Source organism: Orycteropus afer, unplaced genomic scaffold (genome assembly GCF_000298275.1).
Source record: "Orycteropus afer afer isolate SDZICR_OR568_19922 unplaced genomic scaffold, OryAfe1.0 scaffold00858, whole genome shotgun sequence".
NCBI lineage: Eukaryota > Metazoa > Chordata > Mammalia > Tubulidentata > Orycteropodidae > Orycteropus > Orycteropus afer.
In genome coordinates this window covers 127,259-138,889 of record NW_006922445.1, presented here as the reverse complement: position 1 = coordinate 138,889, position 11,631 = coordinate 127,259, and positions in this window count along the sequence as shown.

The window sequence follows — 11,631 nt, the reverse complement described above, 5'->3', positions numbered from 1 at the left end:
ACCTATTTTGGTCATGTTGTCAGAAGGGACCATTCCCTGGAGAAGGATGTCATGCTTGGTAAGGTGGAGGGTCGACGAAAGAGGAGAAGGCCTTCAACGAGATGGTTTGACACAGTGGCTGCAATGATAGGCTCAAGTATAGCAGGGATCATGGAGCTGGCATGGGATTAGGCAGTGTTTTGTTCTGCTGTGCATGGGGTTGCTATGAGTTGGAAACAACTTGACAGCACTTAACAACAGCAACAACATGTATATCTGCCTCTGTGTCTAATCTGCTCTTTTTATAACTCAGAAATGATTGCGTTTAGGATACACACTACACAGGTATGAACTCAACTGAGATTATATCATATCGTATTAAATTACACTATAGAAAGTGATTGCCTTAAATTACATGTAAAGTAATTACACTACATTACATTACATTGCATCTATTGGTATGCTGTTGGTGTTAGGTCCCATCAAGTTGGCTTCAACTCATAGGGACAATAAAACAAAACACTGCCTGGTCCTGAGGCATCCTCACAACTCTTTGTATACTTGAGTCAATTATTGCAGTGACTGTGGCAATCCTTCTTGTTGAGGATCTTCCTCATTTTTCACTGGCCCTCTACTTTACCAAGCACAATATACTTATCCAGGGAATGGTCCTTTCTATCAACATGACCATAGAAGGTGAGACAAAGCCGGGTCATTCTCACCTCCAAGAAGCATTTGGGCCACACTTCTTCCAGGACAGATTTGTTTGTTCTCCTGGCAGTTCATAGTATTTTCAGTATTCTTCACCAACACCATAATTCAAAGGCATCAATTCTTCCTTGGTCTTCCTTATTCATTGTCCAACTTTCATATTCATCTCAGGCAATTGAAACTACCATGGTTTTGGGTTCCTCATGAGCACAATGAAGTAGTCTGGAATTCCCATTCTTTGCAATATTATCCATAATTTGTTATGGACTACACAGTCAAATGTTTCAGACAGTGTTTCTCTGCTGTTTATAAGGTTTTCCCTGGCCAATTCTTTGAGAAGTGGATGACCTCCTACTTCTTCTCTTGCCATACGATCAAGAACCAGTGGTACTGAATGAAAAAGTCAAAGCTTCACTGAAGGAATTGGCAAAGAACAAGGCTCCAGGAATTGACAGAATACCCACTGAGATGTTTCGACAGATACCCCATTGGAGACACTCACTTGGTTATGTCAAGAGATTTGTAAAACAGCTACTTGGCCAACTGACTGGAAGAGATCCATATTTGTACCCATTCCAAAGAAAAGTGATCCCACAGAATGTGGAAATTATAGAAAAAATATCATTAATATCACACTCAAGTAAGATCTTACTGAAGATAATTCAAACAAGTTGCAGCAGTATATTGACAGAAAACTTCCAGAAGTGCAAGCTGGATTCAGAAGAGGATGTGGAACGAGGGATATCATAGCTGCTTTCAGATGGATCTTGGCTCAAGGCAAAGAATACCAGCAAGATTTTTACTTGTGTATTTTAGACTATGCAAAGGCATTTGATTGTGTTGATCATAACAAATTGTGGATGCCATTGAGAAGAATGGGAATTCCAGAACACTTGATTGTGCTCATGAGGAAGCTGTATATTGACCAGAAGGCTGTTTTTTGAACAGAACAAGGGGACACTGCATGGTTTAAAATCAAGAAAGGAGTGCATCAGGATTGTATCCTTTCACCATACTTATTCAACTTGTATGCTGAGCAAATAATCTGAGAAGCTGGATTATATGAAAAAGAATATAGCATCAGGTTTTGAGGAAGACTCATTAACAACCTGTGATATGCAGACAACACAACTTTGCTTGCTGAAAGTGAAGATGACTTGAAACACTTACTGATGAAGATTAACAATTACAGTCTGCCGTATGGATTACAACTCAATATTAAAAAAATCCTCACAACTGGTCCAATAATCAGCTTCATAGTGAATGGAGAAAAGATTGAAGTTGTCTAGACTTCATATTACTTGGTTCTGCAATCAACACCAATGGAAGCAGCAGCAGTCAAGACATCAGATGACATATTGCATTGGGCAAATCTGCTGCAAAAGACCTCTTTCAAGTGCTGATGAGCAAAGATGTCTCTTTGAAGACTAAAGTGTGCCTAACCCAAGCCATGGTATTTTCAATCACCTCTTATGCATGTGAAAGCTGGAAAATTGATAAGGAGGACCGAGGAAGTGTTGATGCTTTTGAGTTGTCGTGTTGAAGAAGAATGCTAAGAGTACAATGGACTGCTAAAAGGACTAACAGATCTGTCCTGGAAAAAGTGCAGCCAGAATGCTCCTTGGAAGTGAGAATGGCCACACTTTGTCTCACCTACTTTGGTCATGTTATCAGAAGGAACCATCCCCTGGAGAAGGATATCATGCTTCATAAAGTGGAGAGTCAATGAAAAAGAGGAAGGCCCTCATTGAGATGGATAGACACAGTGTTTGCAGTGATGGACTCAACTATAGCAAGAATCGTGAAACTGGCACAAGATGGCAGTATTTTGTTCTGCTGTGCATAGGGTCGCTATGTGTTGGAGATGACTTGATGGCACTGAACAACAACAACAACATACGTTGGCTGCTTTTTTGACTGCTGCATCCATGGGCATTAATTGTGGATCTAAGTAAAATGAATCCTTGACAAGTTCATTCTTTTCTCCAGTATCGTGAAGGTGCAATTGTGAGAGTTTTTGTTTTCTTTATGTTGAGGTATAATCCATACTGAAGGCTTCCATTGGTGTTCTGGAATTTCTGTTTTTCACAATGTTATCTATAATCTATTATGAGCCACACAGTTGAATGCCTTTGTATTGTCAATAAAACATAGATAAACATCTTTATGGTATTATTTGCTTTCACCCAACATCCATCTGACATCAGCCTTGATATCCTTCATTCAATACCATTTTCTGAATCTGAATTGAATTTCTGGCAGTTCCCTATTGATGTGCTGCTGGAACTTTTTTTTTTTTTTTTAATTGGGATATGGGTGCAAATTTAAAAAGTAGATTCATTTTACACCCAACAGTTCATGCATTTCTGGACTCACAGCCCCCGATTACAATCCTTAACCATCAAAAACTCTCCCATCTCCTCCCTGTGACAACCCTTCACTGTGCCCTTATTATATATGCATTCCTCTCTGTCTAGCTTTCCCTTTATGCAACTGCTGTCCTTCTGATATCTCATGGTTGATTGATCTAGGGCATATATCTCCCTAAGTTAGGTGATGCATCTTCTTGAGGTAGGGGTTCTGCCCGGTCTTTCTACTGTTTGTCTGTAAAAAGAAGTGAGTACAGTTCCAGGCCCAAAGGGAAACACAGGGCCACAGTCTTGTAGGTTCTACCAGCCTCTATCCAGCCAGTAACTTCTGGTCATTTTTGTGTTTTTGAAATTTGTTCCTAATTTTTTCTCGCACTCTCTTTGGGATGTCTGATTTTAATCCCTTTCTGAGTAGTTGGCATTGGTAGCTAGACACCATCTAGTTCCTCTGGTCTCAGGGGCATGAAGGCTTAGGTCCCTGTAATAAACCATATCCTTGGACTTGGAGTTAGTGTTTCCAAATGACTTTGATTTTCTTCACTCTTCTTTTCTCCAGATGAGGGAGACCAAGTATTGCATCTTAGATGGCCACTCAATAGTTTTTATGACCCCAGTAGCTACTCACCAACGTAGGATGTAGAATAAGATTTTTATGTACTATGTTGTGGCAATTGAGCATTATCTCCACCGAGATTATTGTCCAGAGCCCAGAGGCCCAGTGACTCTCTCCTTCAAGGTGTTTGGTTTTCTCTGAGAAGCTACTCCAACCTTGTTCCCTGTTGCTTGTGTACTGTATATCCATATTTTTGTAGTACAAGGCTACACACACAAGACTATGCTTGGCCAAATCTACCCTTTGTCTTAGGTACATTCCTTTTTGCCTACCCTGATCTTCTCACCTATCTACGCATTCACCCATAACCTAGTGTTTGCTCCCACTGGTATGGCAGTATTGTGCATTTAATAGTATTTGCCTCTGTTGTCCATATCTTTTGTATAATTTTCTGTGTCCTCCTTTTCCCTATTGTCATCGTGCTGATCACACACTTTTTTTATATTGCCTTTCCCTTCACCCAATTCAACACTTGACTTTAAAAAAATATATAGTGATTTGGGTGAAAATTTACACAGTAAATTCATTTTCCATACAATTCATACACATTTTGTTTCATAAAATTGCCTGAAACTACCCACAGACTAACAGCTCTCTTCCCACTTCCTCCCCCTAGTCACCTCTTCACTGTGTCCTTCCCTCCCATGCACTCCCAACCCCTGAATTGTCTCCCTGTGCAAACACTGCCCTCCTGTTCTCCCATTATTGATCACTCCAAGGAGTGTATCTACCTGATGTAAATGTTCAAACCACATGCCTGTCTATTTTTTGGCTGGAAGCCACAGGAGTGAGTTCAGTTCCAGACCTGAAGGGTAACTAGGGGTCATAATCTCAGGGGGTCTCACCAGGCACTCTCAGGCTAGCAAAACTGGTCTTTTTTTTTTTTTTTTAAATGATTTTGAGTTTTTATTTCCACATTATTCTCCCACTTTATCCATGATCTCCAGCACTGATCCCTCTCCATGTGATTGACAGTGGTAGTTGGGGACCATCTATTTCTTTTGGTCTCCTGGTCATATAAGCTGAGGATTGTGTGATCTACTAGTCCCTTGGACTAAGCGTTTCCACGTGTCTTTGGTTCTCTTCATTCTTCTTTGCTCTGGACAAGGAGAGACCCATCATTATATCTAGATGGATGCTTGCAAGCTTTTAAGACCCCAGTTGCTACTCACCAAAGTAAGATGTAGAACAATGTTTTGTGTAATATGTCATGCCAACTGAGCTTGATGTCCCCTGTGACCACAGTTCTGAGCCCTCAGGTCCAACTGCTTGCTCCCTCTGGGTAGCTGCCTGTGGCCAAGAAGCCATTACAACCTTTCCTCTTGTCAGCTCTACTATACACCTGGACATTTTTTTTTTTTTAATTTTAATTTTTATTGTGATTTGGGTGAAAATTTACAGAGCAAATACACTTTCCATACAGCAGATCACATACACTTTGTCTCATGACATTGACCACAATTTAGCACAATGCAACATCTCCTCTCCCACTTCCTCCAGATAGTATGGTACTGCTTCCTTGTGACCATCCCTCCACGCACTCCTACCCTCTGAGCTGTCTCCCTGTGCCTGAGCAGCCCTTCTTTCTCTCTTGCTTGTTCTCTCCAAGGAGTGTATCTACTTCAGATAAATGCTCAACTAGTATGCCTATCTACTGCTTGGCTGGAAGCTACAGGTGTGTGTTCAATTCCAGACCTGAATGGCAGCTAGGGGCCATAGTCTCAGTGGTTCCACCAGGCTCCATCAGGCCAGTAAAACTGTTCCCTGCTTTTTTTTTTTCCCAAATGATTTTGAGTTTTGTTCCACACTTTTCCCCCTGTCTACCCAGGATCTCCTACAAAGATCCTCTTCCAAGTGGTTGACAGTAGTAGGCAAGCACCTTCTATTTCTTCTGGTCTCATAGTCATATAGGCTGCAGATGGTGTACCAGTCGCTAGGACTGATTGTTTCCATTAAATTTTGGTTTTCTTCATTCTTCTTGGCCCTGGACGAGGAGAGACCCATTGTTGCATCTAGATGGCAGCTTGCAAGCTTTTAAGGTCTCAGTCACTACTAGCCACAGTAGAAGGTGGAACAATGATTTGTGTAGTATGATATGCCAATTGAGCTTGATGTCCTCTGGGTACACCTGGACATTCTTACAGCTCATACAAATACACATATAGAAACATTCAACACTTGGCTCTTAACTAATCAGAAATTTTCCCTTCCTTTCCCTCCCCTCCCCAGTAACCAACAAATAAATTTCCTTCCCTGTGTAAACCTTTCCTTGACCTTTTTAAAATAATGGACTCATACAATATTTTTCCTTCTTTTATCGACTTACTCAGTATTGTTGTTGTTGTTGTTATGTGCCGTGGAGTCAGCCCTGACTCATAGCGACCCCTCCTTGGGTTTCCGAGGCAGTATAGCTACGGAAGTAGATTGCCCCATCTTACTTCTGAGGAGTGGCTGGTGGGTTTGAACCTCCAGCCTTCTGGTTAGCAGTCAAGTGTCTTACTCAGTATTGTTTTTGTTGTTGTTATGTACTGTCGAGTCAGCCCCGACTCATAGCGACCCCTCGTTGGGTTTCCGAGGCAGTATCATTACGGAAGTAGGATTGCCCAACCTTCCTTCCAAGGAGTGGCTGGTGGGTTTGAACCGCCAGCCGTCTGGTTAGCAGGCAAGCTTACTCAGTATAATGTCCTCTAAATTGATCCACGTTATGAGGTGATTTGTGGATTCTTTATTATTCTTTAATGTTGCATAGTATTTCATTGTGTGAATGTACCATACTTTGATTATCCATTCTTCTGTTGATGGGCACTTAGGTTGTTTCCTTCTCTGTTATAGTGAATTATGCTGCAGTGAACATAGATGTGCATATGTCTATTCATGTTCTGTATCTCACCTCTTTAGGACATATTCCCAGTGATAGAACTGCTGGATCAAGTGATATTTCTATTTTCAATTTTCTCAGGAAATGCCATACCATTTTCCACAAAGGCTGTACCATTTTACAGTACCAACAGCCATGTATGAGAGTTCCAATCTCTCCACATCCTCACCAGTATTTGTTTATTTCTCTCTTGTTGAATTTTGCTATTATTGAGGCAACTATTTTTGAATTGTCTTCAGCAAAATTTTATTTGTATGTGATATTAATGCTGTTGTTGTTGTTATGTGCTGTCGAGTTGGACCTGACTCATAGCGACCCCTCCTTGGGTTTCTGAGGCAGTATCACTACACAAGTATGGTTCAATAATTTCCACATTCTGTTGGATTGCTTTTCTTTGGAATGGACATAAATATTGATCTCTTCCATTTGATGAGCCAGGTAAATGTCTTCCAAATTTCTTGATATAAATGAGTGAGCTTCCAGTACTACATCTGTTTGTTGAAATATTTCAATGCATATCCATCAGTTCTTAGGGTCTTGCTTTGTGTCAATTCCTTCAGTGCAGCTTGACTTTCTCCCTTCAATACCATCTGTTCTTGATGATGTGCTACCTCTTGAAATGGCTGAATGTTGACCTATTCTTTTTGGTACATTGACTCTGTATTTCTTCCACCTTTTTATTTTATTTTTTATGATTTCTGCACTGTTCAATATATTGCCTATGAAATCTTTCAATATTGTAATGTGAGGCTTGAATTTTTTCTTCAGTTCTTTCAGCTTGAGAAATGCTGAACATATTCTTCTCCTTTTGGCATCTGATTCCAAATCTTTGCACATCTCATTATAGTATCTTACCTTGTCTTCTGGAGTTGCCCTTTGACATCTTCTGTTCAGCTCTTTTATGTCATCATTTCTTCCATTCACTTTAGCCACACTCCATTCAGGAGCAAATTTCAGAGTGTCTTCTGACATCCATTTTGGTCTTCTCTTCCTTTCCTATCTTTTAAATTATCTTTTGTTTTCTTCATATATGTTGTTCTTGATGTCATCCCTCTTCTGATCTTTGGTGACTGGTGTTCACTGAATCAAATCTATTCTTCATATGGTTTCTAATTTCAGGTGGAATTTAACCAAGGATGTATTTTAGCTCTCGTGGACTAGTCTTAATTTTCTTCAGCTTCAAATTGAACAATTGCATATAAGCAAGTATATGACTGCTCCACAGTCTGCTCCTGGCCTTCTTTTGGCTGAAGATATTGAGCTTCTCCATCTCCTCTTTCTACAGTTGTAGTAGATCTGATTCTTGTGTATTCCATCTGGCAAGGTTCATGTGTATAGTTGCCATTTATGTTGTCACAAAAGGCTATTTGCAATGAGTAAGTCATTGGTCTTGAAAAATTATATCATGCACTCTCCAGTGTTATTTTTATCACCAAGGTCATATTTCCCAACTACTGAAGATTCTTCCTTGTTTGCAACTTTTGCATTGCAGTCACCAGTAATTATCAATACATCTTAATTGCATATTTGATCAATTTCAGACTGCAGAAGTTGGTAAAAACCTTCACTTTCTTCAACTTTGGCTTTAGTAATTGTGGGTAAATTTGAATATAAGTAGTATTAACTGGTCTTCTTTTTTGTTGTTATTGTTATGTGCTGTTGAGTTGTCTCTGACTCATAGCAACTCTTCCTTGGGTTTCAGAGGTAGTATCTTTATGGAAGTAGATTGCCCAATCCTCCTTCCAAGGAGTGGCTGGTGGGTTTGAACCACCAAACTTCTGGTTAGCAGTCAGGTGCCTTAGGCACTATACCACCAGAGCTTGGTCTTCCTTGTAGGGGTATGGATATTATTCTATCACTGACAGCATTGTTCTTCAGGATAGTTCTTGGAATGATCTTTTTGATGATGAATAACATGCCATTCCTCTTCATTCTTGGCATAGTAGAACATATGATTCAAAATGCCTAATACCAGTCAATTTTAGCTCTCCAATGTCTAGGATATCAATCTTTGTGCTGGCTGCACTTCCTTCAGGACAGATTTCATTTTTGACAACTTCCAATTTTCCTAAATTCATACTTTGTCCATTGCACATTCCAGTTATTAATGAAAGTTTGCAGCTGTTTTTCTCCTTTTGAAACATGCCACATCAACTATTGAAAATCCTGAAAGTTTCACTCCACCCACTTCATTAAGGTCGACTCTACTTTGAGCAGGTGGCTTTTCCACAGTCATTTTTTGAGTGACTTCCAAACTGAAGAGCTCAACTTCCAGCACTATATTGGGCTGCTATTAATAAGGTTTTCAGTGACCAATTTTTAAAAAAAGTGGATGGCCTCATCATTCTTCCTAGTCTATCTTAGTCTGGAAGCTTCTAGGAACATGGGTGACCCTTCTGATATTTGAAATACTGGTGTCATAGCAGCTTCCAGAATCATAGCAACATTCAAGCCACCAGAGTACAACAAACTGACATTGTCCATAGTCTAGGAAAATAAAGAAAACAAAGTGAGTTCTGTAATCCTGGTCAATTATGGAAAGAATTATCACCAGAAAGTATTTTTAAAACACTCCACATTGCTTGTTGCTGTTGTTGTACTTGTTAGGTGCTGTCAAGTTGTCTCTGACTCATAGCAACCCTATGCACAGCAGAACAAAACAGTGCCAGGTCCTGAGCCAGATCCATGATTCTTGCTATACTTGAGCACATCACCACTGCCACCGTGTCAATCCATCTCACTGAGGGCCTTACCCTCTTTTATCGACCCTCCACCTTACCAAGCATAACATCCTTTTCCAAGGAATGGTCCCTTCTGACAACATGACCAAAGTACGTGAGATGAAGTCTGGCCATTCTTGCCTCCAAGGAGCGTTCTGGCTGCACTTCCTCCGGGAAAGACCAATTAGTTTTTTTGTTTTTTTTTTTTTTTTTTTTAGCAGCCCACAGAACTTTCAGCATTCTTCTTCAAAACCACAGCTCAAAAGTATCAATTCTTCTTTGGTATTCCTTATTCATTGTCCAGCTGTCACATGCATATGAAGTGACTGAAAATATCATGGCTTTTGTCATAGTCCTCAAGGAGACATCTTTGTTCCTCAGTACTTGAAAGAGGTCCTTTGCAGCTGATTTGCCCTGTGCCATACATCATCTTATGTCCTGATTGCTGCTTCCATTGGTGTCGATTGTGAAACCAAACAATTGTCTTTGACGATTTCAGTCTTTTCTCCATTTATCATAATGCTGCTTATAGGTCCAGTTGTGAGAATTTTTGTTTTCTTTTTATTGAGATGTAATCCATCCTGCAGACCGTAGTCTTCAATCTTCATCAGTAAGTACTTCAGGTCATCCTCGCTTTCAGCAAGCAAAGTTGTGTTGTCAATGTATTGCAGGTTGTTAATTATCCTTCCTTCAATCCCGATGCCACATTCTTATTCATATAGTCCAGCTTCTCAGACTATTTGCTCAGCATACAGATTGAATAAGTATGGGAAAAGGATACAACCCTGACACACTCCCTTCTTGATTTTAAACCATGCAGTGTTCCCTTGTCCTGTTCGAATGATAGCCTCCTGGCCTGTGTACAGGTTCTTAATGAGTACAATGAAGTGTTCTGGAATTCCCATTCTTCTCAATGTTATCCTCAATTTGTTATGATCCACACAAGCAAATGCTTTTGCATAGTCAATAAAACACAAGTAAGCACCTTTCTGGTATTCTTTGCTTTGAGCCAAGATCCATCTGACATCAGCAATGCTATCCCTCATTCCACATCCTCTTCTGACTCCAGCTTGTATTTCTAGAAGTTCTTTGTCAGTATACTGCTGAAACCATTTTTGAATTATCTCCAGTAAGATTTTATTTGCATGTGATATCTATGATCTTGTTCAATAATTTTCGCATTCTGTAAGATCACCTTTCTTTGGAATGGGTACAAATATGGATCTGTTCCAGTCGGTTGGCCAAAAAGCTGTCTTCCAAATCTCTTGGCATAACCAAGTGAGTGCTTCCAGCGGGGCATCTGTTTGTTGAAACATCTCAGTGGGTATCTGTCAATTCCTGGAGCCTTGTTCTTTGCCAGTTCTTTCAGTGCAGCTTCAACTTCTTCCTTCAATACTGTTGGTTCTTGAACATATGCCACCTCCTGAAATGGATGAAGATCGACCAGTTCTTTTTGGTACAGTGACTCTGTAGTCCTTCCATCTTTTTTTGATGCTTCCTGCATCATTCAATATTTTGCTCATAGAATCTTTGACTATCACAACTTGAGGCTTAAATTTTTTTCCTCAATTCTTTCAGCTTGAGAAATGCCAAGCGTGTTCTTCCTTTTTGCTTTTGTAACTTCAGGTCTTTGCACATTTCATTATAGTAATTTACTTTGTCTGCTCAAGCTGCTCTTTGAAATCTTTTGTTCAGCTCTTTTATCTTGTCATTTCTTCCATTTGCTTTAACAATTCTTTGCTCAAGGGCAAGTTTCAGAGTCTCCTCTGATATCCATTTTGGTCTTTTCTTTCTTTTTTGTCTTTTTAATGACCTCTTGCTTTCTTCGTGGAAGATGCTCTTGATGTCATTCCCCAATTCTTCTGATTTTTGGTCATTGGTGTTCAATGCATCAAATCTATTCTTTAGATGGTCTCTAAATTTGGGAGGGATATATTCAAGGTCAAATTTTGGCTCTTGTGGACTTATTTTAATTGTACTCAACTTCAAGTTGAATTTGCACATGAACAGTTGATTGTTCCACAATCAGCTTCTGGCCTTGTTTTGGTTGAAGATATTGAGCTTTTCCATCTCATCTTGCCACAGATGAAGTCAGTCTGAAACCTGTGTACTCCCTCTGGTGAAGTCCACATGTATAGCTGCCATTTGCATTGTTGAAAAACAGGAGGGTTTTTTTGTTTTGTTTTGTTTTTTTAATTTATTTATTTCTATTTGGGTGAAGATCTACAGAGCAAATTCACTTTCCATACAGCAGTTCACATATACTTCGTCTCATGTCATTGACCACAGTTTACCACAATGCAACAGCTCCCCTCCCACTTCCTCCCCATAGTTACCTCTTTCCAGTGACCATCCCTCCGT